This window comes from Rutidosis leptorrhynchoides, chromosome 3, assembly GCF_046630445.1.
Source record: "Rutidosis leptorrhynchoides isolate AG116_Rl617_1_P2 chromosome 3, CSIRO_AGI_Rlap_v1, whole genome shotgun sequence".
Taxonomy (NCBI): Eukaryota; Viridiplantae; Streptophyta; class Magnoliopsida; order Asterales; family Asteraceae; genus Rutidosis; species Rutidosis leptorrhynchoides.
Genome location: NC_092335.1, coordinates 359735497 through 359755658, shown reverse-complemented (window position 1 = coordinate 359755658; position 20162 = coordinate 359735497).

Below are 20162 nucleotides of genomic sequence, written 5' to 3'. Positions count from 1 at the left end.
AATGGGTTATTTAAATATAGCATAAAAAGATTATACCAACATCCCACACTTAGACGAACATTGTCCCTAATGTTCCTAGTGTATCCCACTCTTAGGAGTTTTAGTTAAAGATTTGGAAATATTTGTCTAGTACTTACTTGGGTTGGAATCCCACACTTAGTGATAAGCTAGGATGTGGCATAATTGAAATTTGATCTAGTAACAGAAAGAAAGGAGTACCCCTAGCGGATGAAGACGGGTCTTTTCAGCAATCTTGGAAGTTACGTCCTTTATTGATCGGCTCATTTGTCATCCTTTATTCTTCTACTCTACTTTATTGCACGGGTTGCCTCCCGAGAAGCGCTTTTATTTAAGGTCGTTGGCTCGACCGTAATGATGCCTAAAAAACATACATTCCCCTCTGGTAGTTGTAATCATGGTCATCTCGAGGGAATGTGAGTCTTGGTGGATAAATCCTGAGAAAGTTCCGGACCAAATGTGGTAGCAAATCCGATACTTCTCTTAAAGATCTTTTGAAAGATAGGTAATGTGCGGTTTTGGCTCGTAACAAATCTTGAAGTTCGATGAGAATATGATCCACGGCTATGCTGATTGATCCATGAACGTCAATCATTGAGGCAGTACTAGTGGTGATTATCTCTCTGATAGGGTGCTCAGTTTAGGGGTCTTCAAATAATGTCAGAAATTGTATCTTCAGTGTCTTAAAATCTTCTGAACGGTGTTCTGCACAGTAGGAGTCTGTAGCTTTGCATAAATTTATCAAGAGGTGAAGCTGAAAAGAAGTGAAAAGCAGCCCTGACCCAAGCATTAATGTCACCGTTTTTGAGTATATCTCCCGACATCCAGCTTTGAATGTGAAACTAGGATCCGTGGATTCGTGGAAGATACGTGTTATCTGATTCGTAATGTAGGTGGCAATGTTGACTCGGTCTGGTTCAGGTGTGAGAATGGATTGTTGTGTCTCCCTTCTTGTGCTACTACGTCTTGTAACTCTTTGATAATCAGATCAGCGTGGTGAGAGTCGGTAGTGCTCGTTGATTTTCTGAGAACGGAAGTGCAGATCCGGCTAAGGCGCTGTAAACCTTAGAGTATATGATTTTCTGATCTGGACAAAATCTTGTCTCAAGAATAGTCCGAACCACAGAATCGTGCTCTCGTTGCCTTTCTTCGTGGTAGATATGATCGTGAAGAGTATTGATAAAGTCTTGAATGCGCCCTTCTAAGATTTCAACATTATTGTCTTCTCTCTGTAGATAGAGGTTGTATTCGTCTTTAATAGCCATGATCCATTCTGTTAAGCGTAGTGTGAAATCAATTGTTGATTTACGGATGGCTTCGAGAATTTCTTCAAATTCATCGGTGTCATTGATGAATGTTATCATGTCGGCGTGAGTAGATATGACCGGAATTCGATCGGATGAAGAGTTCGGCTCCTCCTGATCTGGTTCGGGTGGAGAATATGAATCATCCAGAATGTCTTCGTGTTGCTCTTCCTCGTCATTATCGGTATAGTATTCTTATATGGATTCGTTTGATGAACAGGCTTCTTCAGTATTGTGGTTCTTCATTTCAACACTTGCAGGGTCAATTTCTATATCTTTAATTTCAACCTTATCAATTTTCTTCTTGAAATGAATAATTAAACTGTGATCCTCCATTTCTAGCCTCATTAATTCTTCGTGATGTTCTACGCTTAGAGAGGATATCATTGCAGTTTCTTATACATCTCCCATTTTCTCTTCCTCCTCAGATTCTTCTTCTTCTTCCTCTATTTCTTCGCTGGGATCCACTTTTTCCATTTCTGGGTCGTCAGCAGACTGTGATTCGATACCCATTTCGATATCATTGGCTGGTGGTGGAGACTCATCATCGAAAGTGAACCGTCTGGTAGAAATAGCAAACATCTCTGCCTGTCCAGAAAGATCGGTAGGTCGGTCAATTTTGAAGGTTACGCTCTCCCCAAGCAATCACAAGTTCACGGTTTGATTATACACATCAATGACATTCCTAGCCGTATTCATGAAAGGTCTTCCTAACATTATAGGTGTGTGTAGGTCTTCCTTATTGTCCATCACTACGAAATTCGTAGGATACAAGAATTTATCGACTTTCACCAAGACGTTTTCAACTATGCCCTTAGGATATCGAATTGTGTGATTGGCAAGGTGGATTGTCATTTTAGTTGGTGACAAGTCTCCTAGCTCCAATCTCTTGTAGAGAGAATAAGGGACTAGGTTGATACTTGCTCCTAAATCTGCTAGCGCATGAATGGTTCGAGACTGGTATATTGAACATGGAAAAATAAATTGACCCGTGGCTCCTAGCTTTTGTGGTAGAGTGTTTCAGAGTGATGCCGAGAATTCTTCACTCAGTAGAATTTTGTTGGAATCTTGTATCCTCTCCTTTGTAGAGAGAAGCCTTCGGATGTATCTCTTCTGATTGAGAACTTTAGACATGGTGTCCAGGAATCTTCCATCAAGTTTGTAGGTTTCAAGCTTGGATGGTTCTTCCTGTAGCCTTTGAGGATAAGGTACACGAACGGGAGTCTGAGCAAGCAGCTTCTGAGTATATGTTGATTTGTTCTTGAGCATAGCTGACCTTCTCCATGGTTCTTCCTTTGGGATTATGGAATCCATTTACTTAGCTTCCTCTATGTGGGGATTTTAGATAGTTTTACTAGGTAGTCTCCCTTGTGGTCAGGTTTCAAGGCGTTGTGATAACTGTCCGAGCTGCGTCTCTAGACTTTTGATACGAGCCAATTGATTTCTCATTAATATCTCTGTCTGGTCTTGTCTAGATATAGTTCTCAGATTTAGCTGTTGTTGTCCTTGAATGAACTGAGTCAACTGATCATCAGTCCCGAGAGTAGGCCGGGTTGGTTACTTTCGTAATTTGGGTGGTTAGGGAATTTTTCTCGGCTGGGGGACCAGTGAGTGGAAGTGGTTGATCGTAGGTCAATTGAGATTGTTGTGGTAGATAAGGCTGGTAATGATAACGAAAAGGCTGGTTGGTTCTATGAAATTGGTTAACCCTAGGTTGTTGATTGAATCCGGGATTGGATTGAAGACCTGGGTATTGAACGTAATAGACTGAACTGTCAGGGTTTTCGTACTCAACTTGATATTTTTCAGTAGGTTGCGGGTTGGTACAATTAACACAGGCCTGAGCATGGTAACCTGCTGCGGCTGCGTCTTCAATTCTCTGAGTTGTTTGGCAAGAGATTCCATCTTACCCGTGAGGGATTTGATGTCCTATGTTTGATTGTTAAGTGCATAGAGTGGGGTAGATGATGAAGTTGTTTCACCACTGTTCTAGTCATGTGATGCATCGTCATGTTCTCGAGCAACTCCCATGCTTCTTCTGCGTTTCGGTTCATCAGATTTCCTTGAGCTGCTGCATCGATCATCATCCTATGATTTACCATAAGACCATTATAGAAGGTACAGATTTGGGTTGACCGTTCTAACTGGTGATTAGGGCATTTCTTCAGCAGGGTTTTGAATCGCTCCCATACGGTGTTAAGAAATTTATCATAACTTTGTTTAAAGTTAATGATGTCATTCTTGAGCTTGGTTTATTTAGAAGGAGGGAAATATTTGGTTAAGAATTTAGTAGCCATCTCCGTCCATGACGTGATGGAATCTTTTTCCAATCCTTCAAACCATGTTTGTGCATGATGAGTGAGAGAGTAGGGGAACAAGTATAGCTGGACTATATCTTGTCCTATCCCTAGCTGTTTGTAGGAATTCAAAAGATATATGAATTTATCAAGGTGAGAATTAGGATCCTCATTCGGAAATCCATGAAATTGACAGCCATTTTGGATGAGCTGTATGATATGATGCTTTAACTCGAACGAGTGTCCTTGAATCTCTAGGAATCTGATCGGTCCTCCTCGACCTTCAATCGAGGGTTTGGTAACGTGTAACGCCATTCGATTTCTGTTTCGTTCTTCTTTGCTTGCTTTAAAGATTATTACTTCTGGATCAGGTACGAATAACAACGGCCCTGGTCTAGATCGGGTTTGGGTCATACAATGGGTATGACTTTTTGTTTTAAAATTTAAGTAGATAAGCTAAGATCCTAATTTAATCTAAGGCAGTTTAATTCTAAGGTAATCTAAAGTAATCTAAAGTAGTCTAAGGTAATCTAATCGAATTATCCTAAGTTTAATTATGTTTTTGGTTCTTGCTGCTGATTCCCTGGTATTTTGATAATAGAGCTTCGCACGAACTATTCAACAAACTAAGTGGCCAGGCCGACTACAGAGAGGTAGGATCCTTTTGGTTCCAATATAATTGGACGCTGTTCGAAAAATTCAACAACCAAATCCGTGTATAATTGTCTTTCTTATACACCACTAAATGTTTGAGAATAAGTTTTATAAAAGCAGTATTGTCTGATACCAGTTCCCCGGCAGCGGCTCCGAAAAGACTCCACCTCCTAATGATATTGTCGAAATGGATGGTTTTGTTTATGCGAAATCGTTAGGTCGCAAGGCGTCAGAACCAGCTTATCAATAGAGAACGATTGCTTTAAATTTATATTTAGCGGGGCTTAAATCGTACTACTCCTTATTATGAGTAAGGGAAGTATGACCTAGAGTCGTATTTTGGAAATATCTGAAGAATCGAACCTATAAGGAAATCTTAAGATAATCCTAAAGTAAAGGAGTAGTGGTCTGTTACCTAAATTTGGGTTTCAGAAGTTAGAGTAGACGATAACGTCCCTTACCCCCGACGCCCGTGCAGTCTGACTACAGGCATACACATTCAGACGGCTCATCCAATTGAGCGACTCGGTTGGGTGACATATTAACATTCCACAAAGGTCTAAACTTTCTTAAGCATAATAGAATACAGGGTTTGCCATATCCGAGAGACGTGATGTGTTTTGATACTTTCGTTAATAATTGGATTTAAAAGATAGTTAGGCCCTTAAAAGAGTTCAACCATAAAGAACACCATGGCCAAGTCGGGTTTGACTTCCATGAACACGTTCGGTTATCCTAACGGTCCAATCCTTTATATGTTTAAACAAACAGTTCCTTAATTAACTTACAATCCCTCAAGCGGGGTGCAATGAACGAGACCGCGTTATGGTGCAATGTACTAATCAACACTAACTGGGTTCCATTGCCTTACTTAGCAGAGGTACAGCTTACAATAACCGTTGTGCTTCAGCGTTCACGTATGAAGTTTATATGCTTGGTGACTACACTAGAATGGTCTAGGACCGACAATGTACTAGGGGTCAAGTCGAATGTTTCACTATGAAAGAGTCCTCACAAAGAATCCATGGCTCGGTGGACTTACTACAACCGGTGTGCCTTAGTCAAACTTACGTTGTATCCTATAGACTTCTCTTACCAAGGTGTAAGACCCTGATTTCATTTCAGCACCAACGCGCGCCAAACAAAGGGCCACGCGCCGCGTAAAACCAGCTGGCAGAACTGGTTCATTATTTTAAAGTTTTAAAAGGGGCAGTTTGGTCAATTTACTTGGGTGTCGGTTTGGTCACCACAAAAGCTGGTCAAGGCTCATCATATCCTCATTTTACACCACAAACACTCTCATCTTCAAACCGTAGAGAGAGGAAGTGTTTTCAGTAAGAGAAAGCTCTATTTGGAGAAGAAGGAGGTTGATTCGGGTTAAGGTGCAAGAGGCAAGGTTGTTCATCTCGTCAACGGTAACATTTTGGTGGTACTGGTAAGTCTCAACTCCGAATTTCAAGTTGTTGATTTAATATTCAAGTTAGGGTTTGAGCTTGTTTAGTTGTGAAACCCATTTAGATGATGAAGTGGGTTTATTGTGACCAGTTATTTTTGATACTTAGCGGGTTTTCGGTTGGTTGACGATTTGGTCATGTTTAGGCTTTGATTTCGGGTGTACTCACTTAGCTTAGTGATTATGAAATATCGAAACCATTTGGGTGTATTTGAAAGACTAATTTTGAAATGGGTTAAAATTAGGTTTTATGAGTCAATTGGGGATGTGATGACCCGGAAAATTTCAACTAATTTAAACCAATTCTCTATATAATTTAATATTATATAAATATACATACATAGATATATATATATAATATATATATATATATATATATATATATATATATATATATATATATATATATATATATATATATATATATATATATATATATATATATATATATATATATATATATATATATATATATATATATATATATATATATATATATTATAAGATGTACAAGTAAAACACTAATTGCTACCGTAAAAACGACTTTACTATAGTAAAACACTATTTGCTAAAGTAAAAACGACTTTGCAACAGTAAAACACTATTTGCTACAGTGAAAACGACTTTGCTACAGTAGCTACAGTGAAAACGACTTTGCTACAGTGAATTGCTACAGTGAAACGACTTGCTACAGTAAACACTATTTGCTACAGTAAACACTATTTGATGTCGACGAACTAGAAAACAAAAATGGATAGGGCGGCCATGCGATCGCATGGCAAAAACACTGAAAACTCATGCGATCGCATGAGCTACAGTAAATGGAAAAGTACTATAAAAGGTCAATTTTGCTTGACGAAGTAACACATCCTTTTTCTTCTTTTGTAATTTATTTATATTTATATTATAATTATAATTTTAAATTTAAGTTTAATAATAATAAGGTATATACGAGGGTGTTTTTAATTCGTGTTTCAAACCGCTTTAAGCTAAGGAAATATTGGGTATTATTCGGGGTATTGTTCTTGAATCCAAGGCCAACCATACAGTCGTCTACCATCATTACGTCTACGCAATTTTCCTACAATATTGAACTGTGAGTTTATAGTCTCCCTTTTTAAATACTTTAAATATTTTTGGGCTGAGAATACATGCAATTTATTTTAAACGCAATAAGACACAAGTACATACTAAATTCTACACTGAGTTAAACCGAAAATCCCTTAGCTTTGGTAACTAGTAGCTGCCAGTACATAGGATATGGACTAGTGGGCGCGAATAATTGTACATGGATCCATAGGGCTTGATATCACCGTCCGAGCTAGAGCGCTAGCCTTTTAACGGACGTATGTTACTTGAGTTTATGAGACGTTGGTTTACGTGTATTAAAACGAATGGGGTAATTATCCTTATAGTGTTAAGTTTAGTTACCAGGGTGCTCTGTTACGTAGAATCTATTGATAAAGTTTTGATGAAATCTTGTGGTCTATCTTTATATACTTATGACTCGAGCAATTAAACCTATAACTCACCAACATTCGTGTTGACTTTTTAGCATGTTTTATTCTTAGGTCCTTAGAATGCTTCCGCTGTGATGTGCTTGTTGCCTGCATGGAGTCTCTCATGCTTTGTACAAAGTTTATTGCATTCAAAATAAAACTGCGTTGTGTAATAAATAATTGGACTGTGATGTCAACCTGTAAATTAAAGACTTATGTATTTTGGAGTATTGCTTATACCTAAGCACTCGCCCATATGTTTATAACTTTCTATGTTTAGAAAGTCACTTATTTTAATGAATGCAATATTTTATCAAAACGTATCATATAGAGGTCAAAACCTTACTGTGGAATCAATGATTAACGTGCCGCGTCAATAGCGATTTTGACGGGTCGTTACAGTTGGTATCAGAGCTTGAGGTCATAGGGAACCAGAAATTTCATTAGTGTGTTTAACTGGTAATTATTAGGATGCATTAGTGAGTCTGGACTATGACCATATCTGTTTTTACTAATTTTTGCTTATCATTTGGTCAAAACATTATATGTGTTATATTTATATGTTAACGTAATTGTTGTTTCAATTATGTGATAGATGACTTCTTCTAATCCTATCATTTTGTACAACTCGAAATCGGACACTGAATCTATTATATCCACAACTGAAAAGGGCGTTCCAATACCTATTAAAGAAGAAATTGTGTTAGCCGGGGAATCTCAACTTCAGGTTAACCCAGAGGAGGTCCCAGCTCCAACCAACTCTAGTTTTCTGGAGCCACAGGATCGTTGGCATGGACCCATGATCCCTGGAATAAACGAAGATCGTCCATTTCTAAACGAACATGGACATTGGGCCATATACACTGCCGACGGGCGGGTTGTGCAGATTACGCCTGGCAGATTTCGGTTCATGACCACCGGTACATATTCTCGTACACATGATTCAGACAGTACGTCATCATATTCTCCTACACATGACTCAGACAGTTCATCATCAGACGAGATCAGTGAGGAAGAGGATTTCGCTAATGAAATAAAAAAAGTCACTAAGGAGAAATTCCAACTTGCTATAGATAATAAAAACAACCACAATAATAAAATGTCCTTAATTAATAAAAAGAAATAGGACCATTTGATCCGTAACCACCCTTATTGTATTAAACCCACTGAGGCAACGGGTACCTCAAAACCCCAACTAAAAATTAAATACACTGCCAGAATGTCTGTCGGACCATGCACACACAAACATTTGGCAGAGAGAACCAAATGGGAAGAAGTTTCTGATAGTTCTGAATAAACGACCTCGCAACCATAAATCTTCCATGCGCTATTCTATTGCTTATGTGTGCTACTCTATATTGTTATGTAAAATAAGCATATGTAAAATATCAGTATTGTATGGTATTGTATTATTTTGGTTTATTAATAATAGAAGCATGGAATGATTATTTGTATTATTAATACTTATTATTATTAATACTAAATAATAACGTAGTAACTCGCTATAATTTTTCATAGTGGAATATTATTAGGATTTTAGTAGTTAATTCCTTGTACTAGCTATTATGTATGAACTTAACGGGTAGGTAATACCCTAGAAATAATTATAAAATGCTAATAAGAAGAAAAGGCTTTTATAATAATTAGTTCATATTATTAATATGCTACGATTAACTATTGACAACTCATTTTACCTATAATATTCTATATGATTAAATTATCTCTGTTATGTTTATTGAAGAAACATGTCTCAAATGTCGGATGCTGAGTTTGAGGAACTAGTCGAGAAACGTGTGAATGAAAGAATTGCTGCAGCTGAGGCAGCAAAAGCAACAGCCGAAGCAGCAGCCAAAGCAGCAGCCGTAAACACAAACTCACGAAACGGATGCTCATACAAAACTTTTCAAGGATGCAAACCACAGACGTTTAGTGGAACCGAGGGACCAGTCGGTCTAACCCGATGGTTTGAAAAGATGGAGTCCGTTTTCAAAATTAGTAATTGTGCGGATGGAGACAAGTCAAAGTATGCTTCGTGCACGTTGCAAGACGGTGCACTTACTTGGTGGAACAATTATTCTAAAGCAGAAGCAGTAGATACGTCATATGATATCTCTTGGGAAGAACTGAAAAAGATGCTAATCGAGGAGTACTGTCCTCGAAACGAGATCAAAAAATGGAATCTGAGTTACGTAATCTGAAGGTTTTCGGCACGAATCTCAATAACTATGAAAAGCGTTTCATGAAACTAGCCTTGTTGTGTCCCGAATTGGTGCCAAACGAGAAACGAAAGATAGAAATGTATATTGACGGTTTATCGATCAATATCAAAGGAAATGTTACATCGTCCAAACCGAATACAATGTAGGAAGCCATGAAAATGGCACAACAACTCATGGACCAGATCACAGAGAGTTTGATTAAGGCACCAATTACCGAAGTCAAGACAACTGAAGGAAAGAGGAAATGGGAAGACTATAAGGGCAAAAGTACTCACCTGAAGAAACAAGAAACTTTTAAAGGTAAACAAGATGGGGCAACTGCAAGTCCAAACTATAAGGGACCCCATCTGTTCTGCAAAAGATGTTACACACATCATACAGGTTATTGCCAAGTGGTCTGTGATAAGTGCAACAAGAAAGGACATGTGGCGAAAGATTGTTATGCCACCGTTTCTGAAGTAAAGACAAAACCGACCGATGTCAAGAAATCTTTTGGATGCAGGAAGTCTGGTCACTTTATAAATCAATGCCCTGATAAGGAGAAGAACAAAGAACCCGCACGTGGGAGGGCATTTAACGTTAGTACCAATGAAGCACGTGAGGATCCTAATCTTGTCACGGGTACGTTTACCGTTAATAATCAACTTGCTTATATTATGTTTGATACGGGTGCTGATAGAAGTTATATGTGTAAAGACTTTAGTTCTAAACTAAAATGTGCATCATTGCCTCTAGACGATAAATATACTATTGAATTAGCTAATTGGTAAACTGATAAAAGCCGATAAAATTTGCCATGGTTGCGAAATAAATCTCGCTGGTGAAACCTTCAAAATCGATTTGATACCCGTAGAATTAGGAAGTTTTGACGTAATCGTTGGCATGGACTGGATGTCCAAAACAAGAGCGGAAGTTGTTTGCGCTGAAAAAGCAATCCGCATTCCTCGTAAGGATGAAACTTCATTAATGATTTATGGGGAGAAGAGCAACTCGAAGCTGAACCTTATCAGCTGTATGAAGGCCCAGAAACTTATAAGAAAAGGTTGTTATGCTATTCTGACACACGTAAATAAGATCGATACTGAAGAAAGAAGCATTGATGATATGCCGGTTGTAAGAGAATATCCCGGAGTATTTCCAGAAGAATTACCGGGGCTACCTCCACACAGATGTGTAGAATTCCAGATTGATCTCGTACCAGGAGCCGCACCTGTAGCCCGATCCCCATATAGACTTGCACCTTCAGAAATGCAAGAATTACAAAATCAGTTGCAAGAATTATCGGACCGTGGATTTATTCGTCCCAGTTTTTCACCTTGGGGTGCTCCTATTCTGTTCGTCAAGAAGAAGGATGGATCTATGAGAATGTGCATAGATTACCGAGAATTAAACAAATTAACGATCAAGAATCGGTACCCATTACCGAGGATTGATAATTTGTTTGATCAATTGCAAGGATCAAGTGTTTATTCTAAGATTGATCTATGCTCCGGATATCATCAGCTGAGAGTGAAGGAAGAAGATGTTCCTAAAACCGCATTCAGAACCCGTTACGGTCACTATGAATTTTTAGTCATGCCTTTTGGATTGACTAATGCTCCAGCAGTATTCATGGATCTAATGAATCGCATCTGTAGACCGTATTTAGACGAATTTGTCATTGTTTTTATCGATAACATATTGATTTACTCGAAGAACAAGGAAGAACATGAGCAACACTTAAGACTGGTACTAGAGATACTTAAGAAAGAAGAATTGTACGCAAAATTTTCGAAGTGTGATTTCTGGTTACAAGAAGTACATTTTTTAGGCCATGTTGTCAGTAAACATGGAATTATAGTTGACCCTGCCAAGATCGAAGCCATTAGTAAATGGGAAACACCGAAGACTCCAACACAAATCCGCCAATTCTTAAGTTTTGCTGGTTACTACCGAAGATTCATTCAAGATTTCTCTAAAATCACCAAACCCTTAACTGCATTGACTCAAAAGGGAAAGAAGTATGATTGGTCCACGGAACAAGAATCCTCATTCCAGTTATTAAAGAAGAAGTTAACGTCTGCACCCATTTTGTCATTACCGGAAGGAAATGATGATTTCGTGATCTATTGTGACGCTTCACGCCAAGGTTTAGGATGTGTATTAATGCAACGCATAAAAGTTATCGCATACGCCTCACGACAACTAAAAATTCACGAAAGGAACTATACGACGCACGATTTAGAACTTGGAGCAGTAGTTTTTGCACTCAAAATATGGAAACACTATCTATATGGCACCAAGTGTACAGTGTACACCGACCATAAGAGTCTTCAGCATATTTTTGATCAAAAACAACTCAATATGAGACAACGTCGCTGGGTAGAGTTGTTAAACAATTACGATTGTGAAATCCGTTACCACCCCTGAAAGGATAATGTTGTAGCTGATGCCCTAAGTCAAAAAGAAAGAGTAAAACCTCTTAGGGTTCGAGCTTTGAACATTACAATTCGTACTGATCTCACAAAGCAAATTCAAGCAGCACAGTTATAGGCTTTAAAAGCAGAAACCAAAAAAGGCGAAATGAGCAAAGGGTTAGAAAAACAACTTGAAGTAAAAGTCGATGGAACCCTGTATTTTGCTGGTAGGATATGGGTAACAAAACATGGTAATCTAAGGCAACTAGTACTGGATGAAGCACACAAAACGAGGTACTCAATTCACCCAGGAAATGGGAATATGTACCACGATCTCAAGAAGTTCTATTGGTGGCCTAATATGAAGACAGAAATTGCTACTTATGTAAGCAAATGTTTGACGTGTGCAAAGGTCAAAGCTGAGCACTAAAAGCCGTCAGGATTACTGCAACAATCGGAAATTCCGCAGTGGAAATGGGAAAGAATAACCATGGATTTCATTACAAAATTGCCAAGGACTGCAAGTAGTCATGATACTATTTGGGTGATAGTTGGTCATCTAAATAAATCAGCTCACTTTCTACCAATAAAGGAGACAGACAATATGGAGAAATTAGCACGCCTATATTTGAAGGAAGTAGTTTCCAGGCATGGTGTACCCATCTCCATCATATCTGATCACGACACCCGATTCACATCACGTTTTTGGTAGTCATTACAAAAAGCATTGGGAACTCGATTAGATATGACCACCGCTTATCACCCACAGACAGATGGTCAAAGTGAAAGAACAATACAAACATTGAAAGACATGTTACGGGCATGCGTGATTGACTTTGGAACCATTTGGGATCGACACTTACCGTTGGCAGAATTTTCATACAATAACAGCTATAATACGAGCATCAACGCAGCGGCATTTGAAGCACTTTACGGTAGAAAGTACAGATCTCCTATTTATTGGAGTGAAGTAGGAGAAAGATAACTTACCGGACCAGAAATTATTCACGAAACCACTGAAAAGATCTTTCAAATACAACAGCGATTGAAAACGGCCATGAGTCGCCAAAAGAGTTATACTGATGTAAGAAGAAAACCTTTAGAATTTCAAGTGGGTGACAAAGTCATGTTAAAAGTGTCACCCTGGAAAGGTGTTGTACGATTCGGTAAACGAGGAAAGCTAAGTCCTAGGCACGTAGGACCCTTTAAAATCACCGAAAGAATTGGAGCAGTTGCTTATCGATTAAAGCTACCGCAAGAACTTAGTAGTGTTCATGACACATTTCATGTGTCAAATTTAAAGAAATGTTTAGCTGAAGAGGATGTCGTAATTCCTTTTGACGAAATACGAATCAATGATAAACTCCATTTTATCGAAGAACCTGTTGAAATCATGGACCGTGAAGTCAAAAAATTAAAACAAAGCAAAATACCGATAGTTAGAGTTCGTTGGAACGCTAGACGAGGACCCGAGTTTACTTGGGAACGTGAGGATCAAATGAAGCAAAAGTATCCACATTTGTTCACTGATATCGCTCATAAAACAGGTACTACTCAAAATTTAGGGACGAAATTTTCTTTAACGGGGAGGTACTGTGATGACCCGGAAAATTTCAACTAATTTAAACCAATTCTCTATATGATTTAATATTATGTAAATATATATATATATATATATATATATATATATATATATATATATATATATATATATATATATATATATATATATATATATATATATATATATATATATATATATATATATATATATATATATATATATATTATAAGATGTACAAGTAAAACACTAGTTGCTACCATAAAAATGACTTTGCTACAGTAAAACACTATTTGCTAAAGTAAAAACGACTTTGCAACAGTAAAACACTATTTGCTACAGTGAAAACGACTTTGCTACAGTAGCTACAGTGAAAACGACTTGCTACAGTGAATTGCTACAGTGAAAACGACTTTGCTACAGTAAACGCTATTTGCTACAGTAACACTATTTGATGTCGACGAATTAGCAAACAAAAATGGATAAGGCAGCCATGCGATCGCATGGCAAAAACACTGAAAACTCATGCGATCGCATGAGCTACAGTAAATGGAAAAGTACTATAAAAGGTCAGTTTTGCTCGACGAAGTAACACATCCTTTTTCTTCTTCTGTAATTTATTTATATTTATATTATAATTATAATTTTAAATTTAAGTTTAATAATAATAAGGTATATACGAGGGTGTTTTTAATTCGGGTTTCAAACCGCTTTAAGCGAAGGAAATATTGGGTATTATTCGGGGTATTGTTCTTGAATCCAAGGCCAACCATACAGTCGTCTACCATCATTACGTCTAAGCAATTTGCCTACAATATTGAATCGCAATATTGAACTGTGAGTTTATAGTCTCCCTTTTTAAATACTTTAAATATTTTTGGGCTGAGAATACATGCAATTTATTTTAAACACAATAAGACACAAGTACATACTAAATTCTACACTGAGTTAAACCGAATATCTCTTAGCTTTGGTAACTAGTAGCTACCAGTACATAGGATATGGACTAGTGGGCGCGAATAATTGTACATGGATCCATAGGGCTTGATATCACCGTCCGAGCTAGAGCGCTAGCCTTTTAACGGACGTATGTTACTTGAGTTTATGAGACGTTGGTTTATGTGTATTAAAACGAATGGGGTAATTATCCTTATAGCATTAAGTTTAGTTACCAGGGTGCTCTGTTACGTAGAATCTATTGATAAAGTTTTGATGAAATCTTGTGGTCTATCTTTATATACTTATGACTCGAGCAATTAAACCTATAACTGACCAACATTCGTGTTGACTTTTTAGCATGTTTTATTCTCAGGTCCTTAGAATGCTTCCACTGTGATGTGATTGTTGCCTGCATGGAGTCTCTCATGCTTTGTACAAAGTTTATTGCATTCAAAATAAAACTGCGTTGTGTAATAAATAATTGGACTGTGATGTCAACCTGTAAATTAAAGACTTAGGTATTTTGGGGTTTTGCTTATACCTAAGCACTCGCCCATATGTTTATAACTTTCTATGTTTAGAAAGTCACTTATTTTAATGAATGCAATATTTTATCAAAACGTATCATATAGAGGTCAAAACCTTACTGTGGAATCAATGATTAACGTGCCGCGTCAATAGTAATTTTGACGGGTCGTTACAGGGGAGAACGAGTATTAATACTTGTGTTTTGTTTAATTGGTGTTATAAGACCATTTTCACTTGTGATTAGTGATTATTGGTTAGTTTGCGCATTGTTTGTACTTGGAAGTGCTTTTGGGTCAGAATTGCACTTGGTGTCAATTTGGGTTGGTTTGTAAATCCACCCTAATTGTGTTATTTGTTGTGTGTTAAACGGAATAGGTACTTTCCATTGGCGATTGCGGATTTTGGTATTGCATTCATCACGGCGCTAAGGTGAGTGTAAATATATTATATGCGTATGTATGCATAGGATGGGTGCGGGTCGGTAGAGCCATCCTTGCTCGGGTTCACTCTACATGTGATGGGATGATGGATTCTTGAAGTTTTGAGTCCATGTTGTACGCTTATGAGTTTTGGGTTACCACCCTCGGGGTAGTGAATCTTTAGAGTATACGGATTCACGTTGGCGTGTTAGGCCAACCCTGTCGATGTTGATGATGTTGAATCTCGGGTAGTTCGGATTCATGATGACTCGGGTAGTTCGGTCATCTTAGTGATGAGGTGGTGAATCTCGGGTAGTGCGAATTCACTAAGGCGCGGGTAGTTCGGCCAACCTCGGTTGTTGAAGTGGCGAAGGAAGTGAATCTCGGGTAGTGCGAATTCACTAAGGCTCGGGTTGTTCGACCAACCTTCATATGTATAAGGTTAAGGGGTTAACCTTGGTATCTTGGTTATATTGTGTATGCGTATATATACTTATTGTGTGTTGTAGCTATTCTTGCGGAATTGGCTTGGTGGTACATTATGTATAGCTTTGCTTAGTTATACTTGGTATGCGGTATGTGTTTTACTATATTTGCTGGTTATACGTATTCATTTTATGCATATGTATGTATATAGTATGTTTATACTCACTAAGCTTTCATAGCTTACCCTCTCGTTGTTTACATTTTTATAGATTCGCGTGGAGGTGATGGCTTGGGTAAGCGTGGGAACTAGTGGACATGCGTAGGTTGCTTTAGAAGATGTGCTTTTGGATTTATTAGGATTGGGTAGCGTATCCCCAATCACCATGTTCGGTCTTTGTTTTGTGTTAAACTAAAACGGGTTGAAATTGTCACTTTCATTTATTTATGGGTCGTTGGAGTCCCAAGGGTTGTAATGTACTTTTGTTGATAAAAACCCGGTTGTTCAATGTTGAAAAGTGTTGGAATTGATTTTGGGGTTTAACGGAACTCGGGTTGGGCAAAAATGGTTTGTCATACTTAAAATTGGCCTGCAGTGACTTTCCAGCGTTAACGCGTGCCACGCATATGGCCATTTGCTGGTAGTCAAGTCTGTTGTCGAGTTCTGTTCCTGTTTGGTGTTATAGCACGCGCCGCATGTAACATCCCGCCTTTTTCCATTTACTTTTCCGTTATACTAATTTAAACTCCGTTATATGTTTATAACATCTCCCGTTAATACGCGTTTTAAATTATCTCGTTTAGGTAATTCACGCACCCGATTCAAATCAGAGGGACTAAACTTGCCAAGAGGCTAAAGATTTGACTAGGTCAACTAGTCAAACCTTCAACCTCCTCCTCTGATTTCAACATCTCCATCTTTCTTCTACTCCCTTTTTCTCTCAAGAACACCAACAAGAATTCATCATCTAAATTCGGATTAGGAAGCTAGCAACAAAACAAATTACAAATTCGTGATCCTTGCATCTTCCTCTTCGATTCCATACCGATTTCATTACATTTGGGTAACTTTCTAAAATCACTAGATTTTGTGTTCTTTATGTTTTTAACTTATAAAAGTGTTAATTAGTGTCTATGGCTCAAGTCTAACATGATTATATGATTTATATGCTCGATCTCTTTGTTTTAGTGTAACTAGCATGAACTTGAATTTTGGTGTGTTGTTCTTGAATTTTAGATGATCATATGTTGTTAGATGTTAAAAGTTCATGTTCTAATTGTGTTCCTAGTATCACTAGCTTCAATTTGATGTGTAGGTTGCTTTAGAAAAGTTCATGAACTTGATTTATGATTTTGGTGAATTTGGGTTAGGGTTTGATGAACTTGAAATGGACTTTTGATGCATTGAATGCCATGGATTATTGTTGGTAAGTGTTTAGTTGGATTGTATGCTTGATTACCTTCGAAACGGCATATCATTCATGTAAATTGGTTGCCCGAATCATTGAATTGCATTTATGAACTTGTATGCGATTAATGTTGAGCATTAGATGCGGTTTTGGTTGTTATAATAGGTAGATTGATTGATGAAATGTGTTTAGTTGTCTTCCTCGTCAAATTACCTTCCCAACGGTATAAAATACTTGACTTGATTGTTTGCGAATCATAAATTGTGTTTATTTGGTTTTTGGTTCGTGCACTTAGAAGGTTTCTGCATCAGGCTTGAATACCAATCTGGACGCCGTCCAGACGCTTGGACGCCGTCCCATATTTCAAGGCTGTACGCCGTCCAGACGCTTGGACGCCGTCCCATATTTCAAGGCTGGACGCCGTCCAGATACTTGGACGCCGTCCCAGTCTTCAAAGCTGGACGCCGTCCAGACAATCTGGACGCCGTCCAGATACACTGGCAGGCTCTGTCTTCGCTGGTCATTTTACGGAAAATGTTTGCTATGCTATGGACCTCCGATTCACATGTAACTTGTTCTAACATGCTCATACATGATTAAAAACCTCAGAAAAATAGTTCGGGACCCGACCCGAACGTGTTGACTTTTTCGTTGACTTTGACCGACCAAAGTTTGACTTTTTGTCAAACTTAACCAAATGATTATGCAACCTTCCTAACTTGTTTCTATACTTGTATCTTGCATGAAACTTGACAATTTGATTTCACATGCTACATAATCGAGTCGTAACGAGCCGTAGGACTAATTGAACATCTTTGACCTATCGTGTTTACCGTTATTGATACGACCTATTTGTTTAGGACAAGACTAGCATTGTTCTTTGCACACGTTACTTGTCGAAGTACTTATTTACTCTTCCGCTCAAGGTGAGATCATAGTCCCACTTTTACGCTTTTGAAACTTACATTTGGGATGAGAAAACATAAACGTTCCTTTTTAACTAAGTGAACACAAGTACAGGAAAACAAACATTCTACATACGAGTTTAGAACAAAAATCCTCAATTCGATTATCATTAGTTACACTTGCCGGTTGTAAGCGAGAACTTATGTTATATGGCCATATGGGTTTGACAAACCCTCATTCAAACGGTTCGCTACCATTTACGAATGAAATATATTTTCGAGAAACAGTGTATGTTCTAGCACTAAGGTGATGGGGTTCTATGGAAGGAATGTTAAGCATTGATAATTGGGTGCTCGTGAAACAAACTTTTGGAATGTATTACTATTATCTCATTGTTGCAAATCTTGTGGTTCACTTGTACTTACTTACTCAAACCTATGATTTCACCAACGTTTTCGTTGACAGATTTCTATGTTTTTCTCAGGTCCTTGAACGATACATGATACATGCTTCCGCTCATTATTTTGATACTTGCATTGGATGTCGAGTATTTATGCATACATGGAGCGTCTTTTGGCTACTTTTAAATTGTGTCGCATAAGTTTCATTTGTACTTATAACTTTGTAACGTAACTTGTGGTGGAACTATTCTTGTAAACTTTGAACAATCTTTACATTTGAAATGAATGCGACATATCTTTTGGTCAAATGTTGTTTTAAAGACTTATGACCACGTAACGGGACCTAAGTAGACGGCGCCGTCAATGACGATTTTGTCGGGTCGCTACAGATGGTATCAGAGCGTTTGTTGTAGGGATTTAGAGTTCATTGGTGTCAACCTCGAGTCATAGGGTACATTGGTGAGTCTAGACTAAAACCGGCATATAGACTTGAAGTAGGAATTACTTGACTACTTGTGCATTTATACTCGAACGCTTTTACTCATATTTACTCTTAGTTCATCTTAATCTCACGTTGTTTAATTTGATTGACACGCCACCTTGACTATATGAAATGATGTCGAATGCACATATGAATCAGGGTAATATAATTTCCGGGATTATATTACGGTGACTCATATGAATGTTCCGACATTGTGGCATAAAGAATTTAAGGCGAGTCAAGGAAAATTTTCTCTTTATCTTTATTCCATATCACGGTTAGTATTATTTAGAATACTAACCAACGGTATTCTTGTGTCTTGAAGGAACAATGGCTCGTCGACGCGCTCCTCCCGAAACTCCCGAACAAGCTCTACAACGAATGATAGCCACCGCCGTGGATGCGGCCATGGCCGGTCACTCTTCCAACAACAATAATAATAACAACCACAACAACAACAACAACAACAACAATGGAGCCGGTAACTCAAACGAAGGGTGCTCCTATAAATCCTTCATGGGGTGCAAACCTCACACTTTTGATGGAACCGGGTGACCGGTCATGCTCACCCGATGGTTTGAGCAAACGGAAGCCGTCTTTAGCATAAGCGGTTGTCGGGACCAAGACAAGGTCAAATACTCCACTCACACCTTCGCCGGTGTCGCTCTTACATGGTGGAATACTTATGTACAATCGGTGGGTACCGATGAAGCTCACGCCCTCTCTTGGGCCGACTTGCGGGAAAAGATGATTGTCGAATATTTCCCTCGTGAAGAAACCCGAAGGCTCGAACAAGAGCTAAGAACTTTAAAGGTGACCGGGAATGATCTCAAGGCTTATAATCAACGATTTTCCTAACTAGCCTTGATGTGCCCAAATCTTGTGAACCCCGAAGCTTTAAGGGTTGAACTTTACATGGATGGTCTTCCAAAGTGTATCAAACACGGAGTAATATCATCCAAACCCACTAATCATCAAGAAGCTTTGAACATGGCCCGCAAATTGATAGAAACGGTTGACGAAATCGTAGTTCCGGCACCTAAGGCCGAGGATAAATCGGGCGTCAACAAAAGAGAGTGGGAACCCTCCCAATCAAGCAACAACAACTTTGCTAAGAAGCCTTACACCTCCGACGGCAAGAAGGGTTATGCCGGGAACCTACCTCTTTGCAACAAATGAAACAAACATCACTTTGGCGAATGTAGTAAGCTAATTTGCCATCGGTGCCAAGGAATTGGTCATAAGGCCAATGATT